General features: G+C 51.1%; 1 protein-coding gene across 7 annotated transcripts in view; it reads left to right on the forward strand.

The window, feature by feature from the left end:
- The window catches only part of CHD7 (chromodomain helicase DNA binding protein 7), a 144,707-nt gene that overhangs the window by 3,505 nt on the left and 128,757 nt on the right, over nucleotides 1-12,445 (forward strand). For 3 of the 7 annotated variants that reach the window (XM_082289318.1, XM_082289324.1, XM_082289323.1), the window contains exons 1-2: nucleotides 9,675-10,084; nucleotides 12,161-12,265. The exons of 1 other annotated variant lie outside the window; for it this stretch is intronic. The gene's annotated coding sequence lies outside the window, so the exon portion shown is untranslated. Of the gene's footprint in view, nucleotides 1-9,197; nucleotides 9,370-9,674; nucleotides 10,085-12,160; nucleotides 12,266-12,445 lie in introns of those variants that run through there. 3 more of the 7 variants (XM_082289319.1, XM_082289320.1, XM_082289321.1) reach the window with 3 other exon arrangements.

The raw sequence follows: 12,445 nt of genomic DNA on the forward strand, positions 1-12,445 counted from the left end.
ACCGTCGTGCCTTTGTATAAACACACACGGAAGACCCAGGACAGCAGAGTGTTCTCTGTGCTGGTGTCTTTGGCGCTGAAGAACTTCTAACAATATTTTCTGCTTGAAAGAGTCCAAGGCCTGGGTACACTGATCCTTTTATTACAGTAACTGCCGTTGCTCCTTCTATTTGGGAATCTGTGTCTCGCTAGCATTAAATCTCTGTGGAGAGTAGTGACAAAAAAAGGTCTTTCCAGCTTATTGAACTGATGATCCCTCTCCTTATTTCTCTGAAGGCTCTCCTTTTGGTTTTTTTTCAGGATCAAGAATAAACTGTGTATTTGGGCCTTTGTCAGCAAGGTTCCCATGGGGCAATCCTTGTAAGCACTGGGATTGCCTGTTTAGTAGCAGGGAGGCTTATAAAAAGCAACTCCAGGTGGAAGTGGGCCTTTTCCTGCTCCTCCCTTTATCCTGCTGCAATTCCCTTTCATCCAAGCCCTGAGAACTGCCTGCTGTTCAGACTAAGGTACAAAACTAAGAGAGTTGTACTCCCTTGACCAAGATATCAGAGTGTCTGCCTTCACTTATGTTGATTTGTTAATGTTCTGGGGAGTTTTGTTGTATAAAATGTACTGTGTCAACTTCTGGTGGTTGTACAACAGCAAATATAACTCAAAAAGCTAAGCCTACCTCTGAAGAGAGCGAGCAGCTTTTATGCATCATGAAACCTGGTTTCTAAGAAGTTGGCATCAATATGACTGCCATCACATTTGGGATTTTTTAGCTACCATGTCAACATTTCTTATTTCCCAACAGATTGCAAGGTGGACATGGTGTGTGGTATGTTACTTATTAAATAAAAAAGCCTGAGAGTATGTGCAGTGTTCTGACTCAAAAGTCATGTTAGTAACCTGCTACACCAAAGACGAATGTTAGTGCCAGCACTGCATCTGTTATCTTTATCTTTTAGCAACTACTTTATGGCTTTTCTGTTAAGTTATAGACAAGCTCCAGGTAAAAACCTGCTGCCATGGAAGCCGTGATACAATCTGTGCGCTCAGTGCGAAAAAGTCGGCATGTTCTGGCTTGTGTTTTTTGAGAGAGAAAACAATTGGTCCATTGCTGCTGAGCTGTGCTGTTCCGTGCAGTGCTGCTGAGGTGGGCAGCCCGTGGAGTGTGACCTGTGGCCTTACAGATGTGCCTCACATCCCCTCCCTTCTCGGCCACCACTGGATGAAGACACAGGTGTGTTCCTTCCTTAACTGAAACAAGCAGGTTCTGTTCATCTGCCCAGAGTGTACCAGCAAATACAATGATTGTGTAAGTTGCTTGTCATACCCAAAGTATAAACAAACTTGTGCACAGGAGAGATGAGTTTCTGGCAAGCTTTCAGGGGAGTTCCCTCAGTGCTGCAGAGCCAAGGTGCTCCTCTTTAAGGAGAAGAAAAATTTTAGATATTTAAGCAAGACAGAAAACGTGCAGAATGGTGGGATACAAACTGAGGTGTTATCTGGTGGTGGTGCTGCTGCTTTTAACACTGACCTGTGGCTCCAGATTTATTTCTTCATGTTTGGCATATCAGAGAACACCTCTGCTTTCAAATCATGTCAGCATGAGTGACGAGTATGCAGCACCTCGTGGAATCAGATCTTACACATCTCCTGTGAGGTGTTCCTTTATCTGTGAGTTGGTATTGCCAGAGTATATTTTGTTTTAAGGTACAATTAATGGTGTATTCTATTAAATACTTAGATGATTAGAAGTTTTTTTACAGTGAAGGTGTTGAAGTACTGGCACAGGTTGCCCAGAGAGGTGTCGATGCCCCATCCCTGGGAACATTCAAGGTCAGGTTGGCTGGGGCTCTCAGCAACCTGATCGAGTTGAAGATGTCCCTGCTCATTGCAGGGTGGTTGGACTAGGTGGCTCTTAGAGGTCCCTTCCAACCCAAACTATTCATTGGTTCTATGATCAAACTCTTCCTAGCCAGTCAGTTGTTTCTTTTCATGGATACATGTTAGGCTGGACTGTGAGGAACTGTCAAGATTGTACAAGTAAGTTTAAGTCCTTACACATTTGCTGAATCTCTCTCAGACTTTTTAAATGTCCCAGTACCCACAATAGTTAATAATCAATAAGTGTGAGTGCATTCCCCTTTTCTTCTGAATTGTGCTGTTTCCATAACAAAGTATTGATTAATATTTAGATTTTTGGCCCTTAAAGTGTTTTGTGTCCGTGAAATGAAGACCACAGCTGGCACCTTCACTACTCTGTAACAAACTTTTCCATAAGCTTTAAACTTATCTATGTATGAGACTGTTTCTCAGCTTCACCATGTATGAGGCTGATCTCTCAGAGTTGGGTCTGAAATAGTGGAAAGAACAATTTTTTATATTCTTTCTCTATGTAAACACGCACTGATTTTGTTTGTGTCCCTATATCCTTCTGAAACCAAATTTTCCATGCACACCTTTCTGGAGAAAGGACAAGACAGAGAAGGAAAGAGACAGAAGAGATGTCACAAATTACTCTGCTGTAAGGCACCAGGATAGTACCGTGATAAAGCCAGTGTAAGAAAAAACAAAGAATAATCTGGACTGGTGTAATGCAGATCATGTTTATGAAATGTCTCAATTGCACCAAGCTGGGAGAACAGTGACCACTGTAGATGATCAGTACAGAAATCAAAATGAACTTCATATATGCAAAAGAAAAAAGAAATCATCAGTTTCATGGAGAAGTCGGGGAAGATGGTTATAGGGAGTTTGTAGAACATCACTAGCAAAATAGCAGTGGACAAGGCAGTGCTCCTGCGAAATGCTCTCTTAGGATTTATCAATAGGTGGCATATGTAAGTCATCGAGAACGATGTAAAGGTGACTCCACCGAGTGCCAGTAAAGGCCCCAACGGCTGCGTTGTCCTTGGTTTTGTCATCTGTGCTGTAAAATAAAGTACAGTACAGGGAGAGAAAGAGATATAGAACACAAAAGGAAATGGTGAAGGAAGGAAGGATATTGAACCTTAAAAATAATTTTTAGATGGAATCAGATAAATTTTCCAATGTGTAAAAGGTTAGAAGGCGTTTGATCAACTGTTTTTGAATGCCGGTGAAATACCAGAACAAGCTACTTAGGAAGTTCAGGTCTCTGCTTTGCGGAGGGTTTCTAAGAACAGGTTAGACGAACATCTGTTGGGGATTGTCTGGGGCTACTTTATCCTATCTTTGTGCAGCCAGGGGGGACCAGATGGTCTCTTCAGATCCCTCTCAGCCCCCTTCCTACAAGTTTACCAAGTGGGGAGGGGAGTGGACCTGAGTTTAATGAGAAAACGGTATCATCCTATTAGTTGATCCTCTTTCAGAATAGAAGAAGAATCAGAGAGAAACCACATTTAACTTAACTATATAAGTAAATGGATTTTTTAAATTATTGTAGACTTGCAATTTTATGAAGCATTTAGAAAAACAAATACACAGTTATAGAAACAAAGTTATAAAAAAAAGTTATAAAACTGAAAAATTTTAAATGCATCTTTTTCTCAGTGATCATAAGTAGGAAAAATAGTTTTCAAGTATTTTTCAAGGATAATTTATAAGTATTTTTCAAGGATATTATAAATGTGTGTTTGGCCATGGGTTTTACATTGCTTCCCATTTCAAAACAAGCAGTGGCAACATCCGTAGTAATGTCTGACTGTATCTGAGAATGTCACACCTAGGTGCTCCTCGCATGTGCAAATCCAGGAAATAACTCTTGCTCCCCAGTCCACAGAAGGAGCAAGTTATTCAGCACCTGCTCTGAAAAATCTGTCTGGAAGGACAGCCAAATGAAAATGTGAAAGTCAGTGCCTTGCCTCCTCGGCAGGTGAACTCTGTGACTGCAGTGGCGTTTCCTCCCTCCCTCCCTCCCTCCCTTCCTCCCTCCCTGCCTGTGTGTTGGGAAGTTCCAGTGAAATACTGCTGCTGTGGAAAGTCCTGTTCACAGCGAGGAGACGTGACCTCTCAGCGAGTCAGATCCAATTTTACAGGCGGCTCTGAGTCAGGGTGGAGCCCGTGCACTGAACTTTGTATTTTAGAAGGAAGTGATGTTGGTGGTAGCCCGTGTTGCTAAGCAGATGAGTTGCCCTATTTTTATGTCAGCTGATACTTTCGGCAGGGGTGTGACTTCATTCTTAGATATGATGCCTTCCATTTATTAAGGACAAAGGTCAGAAATTGCCAGCGCCACGATAGCTGTGTCTCTCCATATAAGAAGAGGCACGTTCTGCTGAGCCGTCAAAGATGGAAATGGGAGTCCTTAATGCTGCTCCTGCACGGTGAAAACAAAACCGACCGTGAAGCTGTCAGCTCATGTCATGGTCCAAGAGCAAACGTCCTCACAAGAAGGGATGATGCAGAGTAGGTCAGTTCTGCAGCATTGCTCCATTTCTGTAAGAACTCACTACTGTTCCTGATTAAAGAGGTAGCCTGGTCTTGTCTCCAGTAGTAGTGGGAACCAGGAGCCTGAGGTGAGCAGTCAGGCACTGGCCTGTTAAATCAGAATTTAAATGGAAAGCAAAGCAGTCCTGCCTCATATGCCAGCAAACTAAGTGGCGAGTTTATTTGGGAGGGACAGTGAGTTGTTTGTCACCTCTGTGCCGCTGCCACTTAGGTGCGTGCTGCCTTCCAGCTGTCCAGATTGTCAGAGGTAAGTGGCAGTACCTGGGCAGCATTTTGGATGGACTGAGTGGGACAGTGCAGGCAGGCTGGGGACAGCTGCCCACAACTGTGTGTGCACCCACGGTGACGAGTCATGGTGTGCTGTGTCAGATGGCATTTTCACCTATTCCCCCCTAAAAATCTTTGGTTACACCCTTAAGTTAGCCTTGAAAGAGCTACATGTTGTTATGTGAGAGACACTGCTGGATCAGAACACTTCCACATAAAGGAATAAATTTTGGGAATAGTATTTTCCTCTTGTTGCTGGATTCCCGAGGATGAGGCATCAGGGAATGCTGATGTCCTTCAGAGAGCTTTGTCCCTGTGAGGCCTGGCAGGTGAGTGGCATGTGGACAAGAGCTGCTGGAGCTTGCTGCCCTTCTGCTTTTCTGGTTCAGTTCCTCAGTTAAGGAGTTCCCTGCCACAGAAGTGGCTGTTTGGGCCAGTTCCAGCTTTTGTCACTCTGGCTGGCTTGAGTTTCCAAAAAAAAAAAGAAACCAACCAACCCACACAAGTGTCTACCCTGGCTTGCCCTCTGTTCCCTTAGCTTGCTGGTGCCACAGGGTGGCTCCTTGTAGCACTTGTATTTCCAGCACTTTTAGCTCTTCAGCTGAAGTTGTTAAAGTTGTTCTTTCTGATACGAGTCTGCTGCTTCCTGGTACTTAACAAAATCCACGTGCTCTTGGTATTTCAGCATGCTGTGGGTTGGTGAACGATTCCTTCTGAAAAAAGAATATTGTTTTCCTTCAGCTTATTGTTACATCTGTGCCCTGTTGGCCACTACACACTCTCAGTCTCCATTGCTGTGTAAACTTTGAGAAACCTTGAGTAAAACTTTCACTCGTGAAAGAAAAAGAAACCATTTGACTTTTTCACTTCATTTGACGGAAACAGTGTTCAGAGATTAATAAAATGTGAGTGTGTGTCACGGTCGCGTGGTTTTGGAGCCAATTCCCAGCAACCATGGGACAAAACATGATGCCTCTGCTGGTCTGAGGCTCTGAAATGGCATCCTGAATGCTGCGTCTGAAGTGCTCAGAAGGCAGTTACTCCAAGCACAAGCTTGGGCTCACTGTACAGTTTCACATCTCTCCTTGCATGAATAAAGGTAAAAACAAGCCTGCGAGAGGAGAAGGTGTTGAGTTTTGGGTACATCTGTACGGAATTTCCTCGGGAGCTTCAACTTTCTTCACCAAAGCAAAAAAGCTTTTTAGAAGAAGCCACCTGGAGAGCATGGCAGCAGCACAAGTACTTTCTGTTGGAACTGATGCATGGTTTGGACCGTCACAGTGCTGAGCAGGTGAGGAATTAGATGTGCTTAACAGAGCTGTTCCCCAGTGGGGTGGGCTGCTCTGAGCTCTCTCAAACAAGCTCAATACCTGGACTGGGTTGTCAGAAATGAGGCACAGTCTGGTTGGCCCTTGTAGCCTGAAGGCCTCCCTGTGCACAGCTTGTCTGGGGACTCACAACTTGTGAGGTGTCATCTGCCGCCTGCGGAAGTGACAATGTCTAGATCTTAAGATCACATTCCGCTGTACCTGGCTGTTAAAACAGATGCTGGTTCTTCAAAGTCTACTGAATAAGTAACCTGCCTTTGTATTTTCATGTGATGCTAAATCATTTACATTTTGTAATTCTGATGTTTTAAAACAGGTTTAAATGCCGCCCGGTAATCTCGGTGCTGTACTTCTTACAGAGTACATTAACTTATCTCTGCACAGCTGTGCCTGTCATACACAGCAACTTGCTCAGCTTGGTACACACCATCCCCACCTTGAGAGTTTACCTGGTCAGGTAAAGTGTAGCAATTCGTTGGGGTTTTGTTGGTACACATACCCTTGCTCTGCAACTGCTGTTGAAATTCTCAGCCATTAATGCAAATTCTTTCTAATCTGTGAGCCAAATGGCTGCCTACATCAGATGGATTACTGCTTCCCAACAGCACACAAAGGGTTGGGTGGCTGGCTACAAGTGAATTTTCATCCCTGTCATCTCTTGGGTATTTTAATAAGCTGTTACCAATAAGGTTAATAATGAAGATGCCGTGTTGCTGTTTCCTCACTCTCATGTGAAGCTGCCTTGTTGGTAACCTGTGGAGTTACGGCTTTCTCTTTGAGGACTGGCTGAAGCACAAGTTATGGTTTCAAAAATCTTTCCTCTGTAGCAGCTGCACAATGATGTATTTTGTCCGTGTCTGGTACTACCATCAAGTGTGCATGTGTGTGAACTTGTGCCACACCTTGATGGTGTCCCACCTTGGAGTGGTGAAACCACTGCAGCACTTTTCCTTACTCTCCATTTCCTGTTGTTGAGGAGTTTGAGAGTGGCTGTAATTCTCCCCCTTGTGTGAAAATGCTATTTGCAGATTCTGTTTCTTCTAATGTTGGAAAGCGTTGGGAGACTCCCTGCACATTTTTATGACCTGAGTAGTAAGCCAGCTGATTCCATAGGCCTGAGAATGATTTATGGGACCCGAGGAGCTGGTTCTGTGCCTTCTACAAGATACATACAGTAGAGACTGAGGCATTTTTTTTCCCATGGAACAAACATTTAACTAAGTACCTATCCATGTTCCCTTTCACTGCTTCTGCCCTGCTAATATACTTCTTTTTTTAAAGAAGGGCAGCATTTCTTTGGTTGTCTCACCCTGTCACCACGATATGTTTTGAACACTTTTCATGCTCTGCAGCTTTGCGATCTGATTTCTGCTCAACAAGAAACTGAAACAAGTTCTAGAGGGAGCACTGAGGCTGCTGGCAGTTGGTCTCAGAATGAGTTTCTCGCGCCCCTAAATCTTGGAGAACTTAAATCTTTGAAAGCAAGGGGAGTTCCAGGCAGGCTTACGCTACACCAGGGTGCTTGGCTGTCGGATTAGGGGTGCACTTAAATGATACATGCAGAAAAACAGACTTGGGGTAAGTGTTTCTAAGCTGTTTTCTCTCTGGTCTGTCAACATATGGCAAGCATGAAACTGATTACATTTAGTCACTGGGGAGAATACCTCTGTGTAGGTTCGTTATTTTGTTATTTTTCTTTTCAAAAAGTAAAGAAATGCAAATTAAAAATAGAATGATGGCAAACTAGGCAAATTTAGTGAAGATATGCTTGGGGCATGTGCTGCTTCAAAGTGGTTTTTTTTAAAATACTATTTCCACTTGCTATTTTTAACTTCATGGAAGACCTTGATGAAGAACAGGGAGTATATTCTGCTGCACCATCACGTGCTATCAGCTTTTCACCACGTTTTTCAGCTGAAAGCCTGGCACGGCAACACCACGCCGGCTGCTGGCCCCTTTCTGGGTGATTGCGTGGGCCCAGCTGCATGGGAGATCGTGATGCCTCTTGAACTGCAGACCTTCCCTTCTCCCAAAAGGTGCTTTCCCCTAAACCCAAGAGGGACTGAGTAGGCCAGACATGAATGACAAAATGTGGAAGAGTGTCATACTTCCTCTGGAGAAGCCTGAAATATTTTTGCAGCTGTAGTGGCCCTCATGGCTGCGGAATCAACATGGACACCTGGACTGAGGGAGCCAACAACCCAAGAAGCGAGAGAAGCTTTTGACATTCACGTTGTCTGGATCTGGCTCCCAGCTTACTAACCGCATGTTAAAAAGAGTGTAGAGGAAAAGCCGTGTGAGATCCTGTGAGGACAGGACGCCTTCTCTCTTTCCCACGGAAGAGATACGAGTGTGGGTGCATCAAACAGCCCCCTAAAAGGAGCGGCAGGAGCTGGAGGGGGAGGGTGTCCCTGCTCAGGAGCACATGACTTTGTTTTTCCTTCTCCAACCTGCCACAAACAATGATGGTAAAAAGTTATCTCGTCAAATGACTCGCTGAAAATTCCTGTAATGCCGTGTATCTTTGCACTGGGTTTACGTTTTAATCTCTTTATTCTTTTAAGACGCTTATTTAGTTTCCAGAGCAGTGAGGGGAGGACCGCTAAGCGCGCTACTGGTAATCACTTTTGGGTGGGATTTGTCTAATTTACTTAAGGAATGAGTTTGTTTCGGTTTGTATCAGGAATTCGAGTGCATCGCTTACAAACACGGCGGCGGCAGAGCCGGTGCCAGTGCGGTGCCGGGGGAGCGCGGCCCCTCCGGGACGGGGGCGCTGCCGCGGGCGGGCGGGCAGCGCTTAATGGCCGCTTCCCTTTGAAAGCCCGACCCGCTCGGGACAAAGTCCACCCTAATCCGCGGTCTCGGGCGATCCTACCCCCGCCCCGCCCCACCCCGCCTCGGTGGCCGGGATGAGAGAGGCGGGAGGGGGTGCGGTGCCCGCTGCCCGTCGTGGGGCAGGGGCCGGGGCCGGGACCGGGGCGGGCGGCGGGGGGCCGGGCAGCCTCCCGGGACGCCTCTCGGTTTCGTTTCGCCGCCGCGGTTGGGAAGTTTGAAGAGCGGCAGTGACACAGTGACACCTCACACACAACACACCCCCCGGGCTTCACCGGGAGTTTCCCGGGACAGGACGCGCCAGGGCGGGCAGGCGCGGCGCTGACCGCGCTGTGCGGTGCGGATCGGTGCGGAGCGGTGCGGTGGGGTGCGGAGCAGTCCCCCCCCGGCCCGGTCAGGCGGGGCGGAGCGGAGCGGCGGGGGAGCGCACGGAAGACGCCGTGCCCCGCCGTGCCCCGCGGCAGCGCTGCCTCGGCCGGCGGGCGGTGGGAGCCCCGGCGGGGCACTGGCGGGTGGCGCGCAGGCAGGTTAGTGACCCCCGCCCCTCCCCCGCCCCGGGCGGGGGGGTTTCCTATTTTTTTTTTTCTCCTCTTTTTTTTTTTTTTTTCCTTTTTCCCCCCTTCTCTCCTCGTTGCATAAATTATGCCGGGCGGGGCAGTGACGTCGCGGGGGCGGGGCGCTCGGCGGCGCTCGCCCCCGGGGAGGGGGCGGTGTCGGGGGCGCGCCTTGTGGCGGCGGAGGGAGGGAGGAGGGAGGGAGGAAGGAGGGAGGGAGGCGGCGGGGGCGGGCGGGCGCAGGGGGCGGCAGCCGCCTGGCTGGCTGGTGTCGCGCTCGGCTCGGCTCCGGCGGGCGCGCTCGCTCGCTCGGGAACTATCGGATTAAACTTGAATCGAGTGAAATTACACAAAGGAGCGAAGCGGAGCCGGCGGAGACCCCGAAACTACCCGAGACCCGCGCTGACCCTTCCTCTCCCTCCCCTCCCTTCCACCCCTCCTTCGCCTGCCCGCCCCGGTCAGGGATCCCCCTCCTCCCCTCTTAGCCCAGCCCCGGTGCGAGCGAGCAACTCCGTGCGTGTGTGTTGTGTGCGTGTGTGTTGTGTGCGAGACCCGCACCCCGCCTCGCCCCCCCCGGCCGGCGGCACCAACTCCGGAGCGTGTCCCCTCCTCCTCCCCGGCCCCTCGGCGGAGGGCAGCGAGGGAGCGAGCGGGGGACACCGGTCCCCGACGGCCACGCACCGGCCCGGTGAGTGACCCCGCAGCTCGCTGGGCGCGGAGGGAGGGAGGGCGGGCGCCGGCCATGGAGCAGGGGACCCGCGGCAGGTCTCTGTCCCCGGCGGAGCGGAGCGGCGCGGGGGTGCTCGCTGCCGGCGGTCCAGGGGAGTGGGGGATGCTGAGCCCTGCCGCGGCTCTGGGCGAGGCGGAGTGTGGGGGGGGTGTCTCAGCGGGGCACTTCCCCGGGTGTAAATGGCTTTTTGTTGTGCTGCGGCCGGCCGGCCGGCCGCCTGCCTCGCCTCGGGGGAGGGGAGGGCACCGGGGAGCCAGAGCGCCGGCGCCCCTTCCCCTTCCCCTTCCCTTCTTCTCCCGCCTGCTCTCCCCCCCGCGCTCCTCTCCGCAAGTTTGGAGGGTGACTAAAAATCCGGGAAAAGTTGAGCGAAACTGCGCGGCGGGGGCGGCGGGGCCCAGCGCCGGCCGGGATGGCCGCGGGAGCGCTTCCCCCCGCTGACCACGCTGACGGCTCCCGGCGGCCGCGGCGGCACAACAAGCGCTAACAAAGTGAGGGCGCTTCCCTGCCGCGCACGGCCCGGCCTGGCCCGGCTCGGCCCGGCACCGCCCCGCTCCGTGCCGGCACATGGGTCGCCGGGGCCGGGGCCGGGCCGCAGCGGGGGCACCCCCAGCAGAGGCCGGGCGGTGGGTGGCGGCGGGCGGCAGGAAGGCGGGCGGGGAGGGAGGAGAAGGAGGAGGAGGAGGGAGGCGGGAGCACGAGGTGCCGCTCCGGCCGCCGGTGCGCGCGGCGGGGGGATCGTCCTGCCCCGGCGGCACCGGGAGGGGGCAGGGGGCGGCCGGCGCTCCCCGGCGGCCGGAGAAGAAAGGGGAGCGGGGGAAAGAGGGAGGGGACGGGAAGGGAGAACGCTACCCGAGACGGCCGGAGCTGTGCCGGCGGACGCCGCATAATAGGGGCTTCACCCCGCTGGGCACCTTCGCTCCGCCGGCGCGGGGCCGGGGCTGGCGGGAGGCGCTGCTGCCGCCGCGCACATGGGGTCGGGGCCAGGGCGCTCCCCTCGTCGCGCTCCCCCCCACCCCGTTCCGGGCCATTTTGAGGGTGAGCGGAAAAAGGTGGTTTGAGGCCAAAGCGGTCAGGGCGCGGAGCGAAGGGGGGGTCCGGCCGCGCTCGGTCCGCGGGGCGCGGTGGGAAGCGGAGCGGGGCCGGCGGCGGGCGCTGCGTGCGGGGCGGCGGGGAGCGGGCAGCGCCTGTGCGTGTGCGCGGGTGTGTGTGAGAGAGCGGTGGCGGGGGGAGGGGGGCAGGGTTGTTAGTGAGTCTCAGGGAGAAGGCGCTGCAGGCAATGAGCAGCCATCATTACGTTGCCTTCATTTATCCCGGTAGCGCTAAATCAGGGGACGCGCTCCCACGCCGGGGGAGCCCCTCCGGGCGCGCCCCGCGCCGCCGGGCCGGTCTTCGCGGGTGGGTGTCCGGGGGGGGCGGGTCGGGGTGCTGGGGAAGGGGGTGGCCGTGGGGCACGGGCTGGAAATGGAGCCGGTTTCCCCGGCTCCCCCCGATAGCCCGCTCACGCCCGGGTTTAAAGTAGTTGTTTTTTAAACAGACAATGGACAAAAGGAAAGTAGCGATGGATGCCCGGGAGCTCCCTGTCCGCTGCGGGGCTGCGCGGCGCCGCGCAACTCTCCCCCACTTACCCACTTTCTGCCTTTGTTTTCGTTTGGGAAGGGGCCGAGCGTGCCTCCCCACTACAGAAAAGGGCGATTTTTTTCATTTGTGAGAAGCTTTTTTTTTTTTTTTTTTTTAATTTTTTTTTTTTTTTTAATTTCCCCTGCCACTTGGGCTTCCGCGGATGTTTGGCTTGGGGAATATCAGAATAACCTCGGTGCGATAAGTTTGTTTCTGTGTCGATGTTCGTCTCGATTTTTACTCTCATCAAAGCAGATCGCGGGCAGTGTTTATCCTGGAAGATGGCTTTCGGGAGAATGTGTTAGCTTTTCTTTTTTTTTCCCCTTTTCCTTTTTTTCTTTTCTCATGTTATACGGGACTGGCGGAGGTACAAACAAGCAAGTTGAACAAAAAATGTTTCTGTTCGTTTCCTCACAGATCATCCATTCTAACGACGGCAAAAAAAATCTTAATGACTATGACCTTAGCAGCATGGGTAGCTGATTTATCCCAATTATAAATCCCGTTAGTTTGCGGTAATGTGTGAGTATCAATATATAATTCATATTAAAAAGCATGATCCGTAATTATTCTTTTTTTTTTTTTTTTTTTTTGTAAAAGTTGAAATCCATAATTTTCCAATGAGAGTGCTGCATCTGTCGCTTGGAGTGTTTTTGTCTCGCTGTTGCACAACAGAGGCTCTCCAGTCTTTAACCTAAAATG

This window comes from Coloeus monedula, assembly GCF_965178545.1.
Source record: "Coloeus monedula genome assembly, chromosome: 1".
Taxonomy (NCBI): domain Eukaryota; kingdom Metazoa; phylum Chordata; class Aves; order Passeriformes; family Corvidae; genus Coloeus; species Coloeus monedula.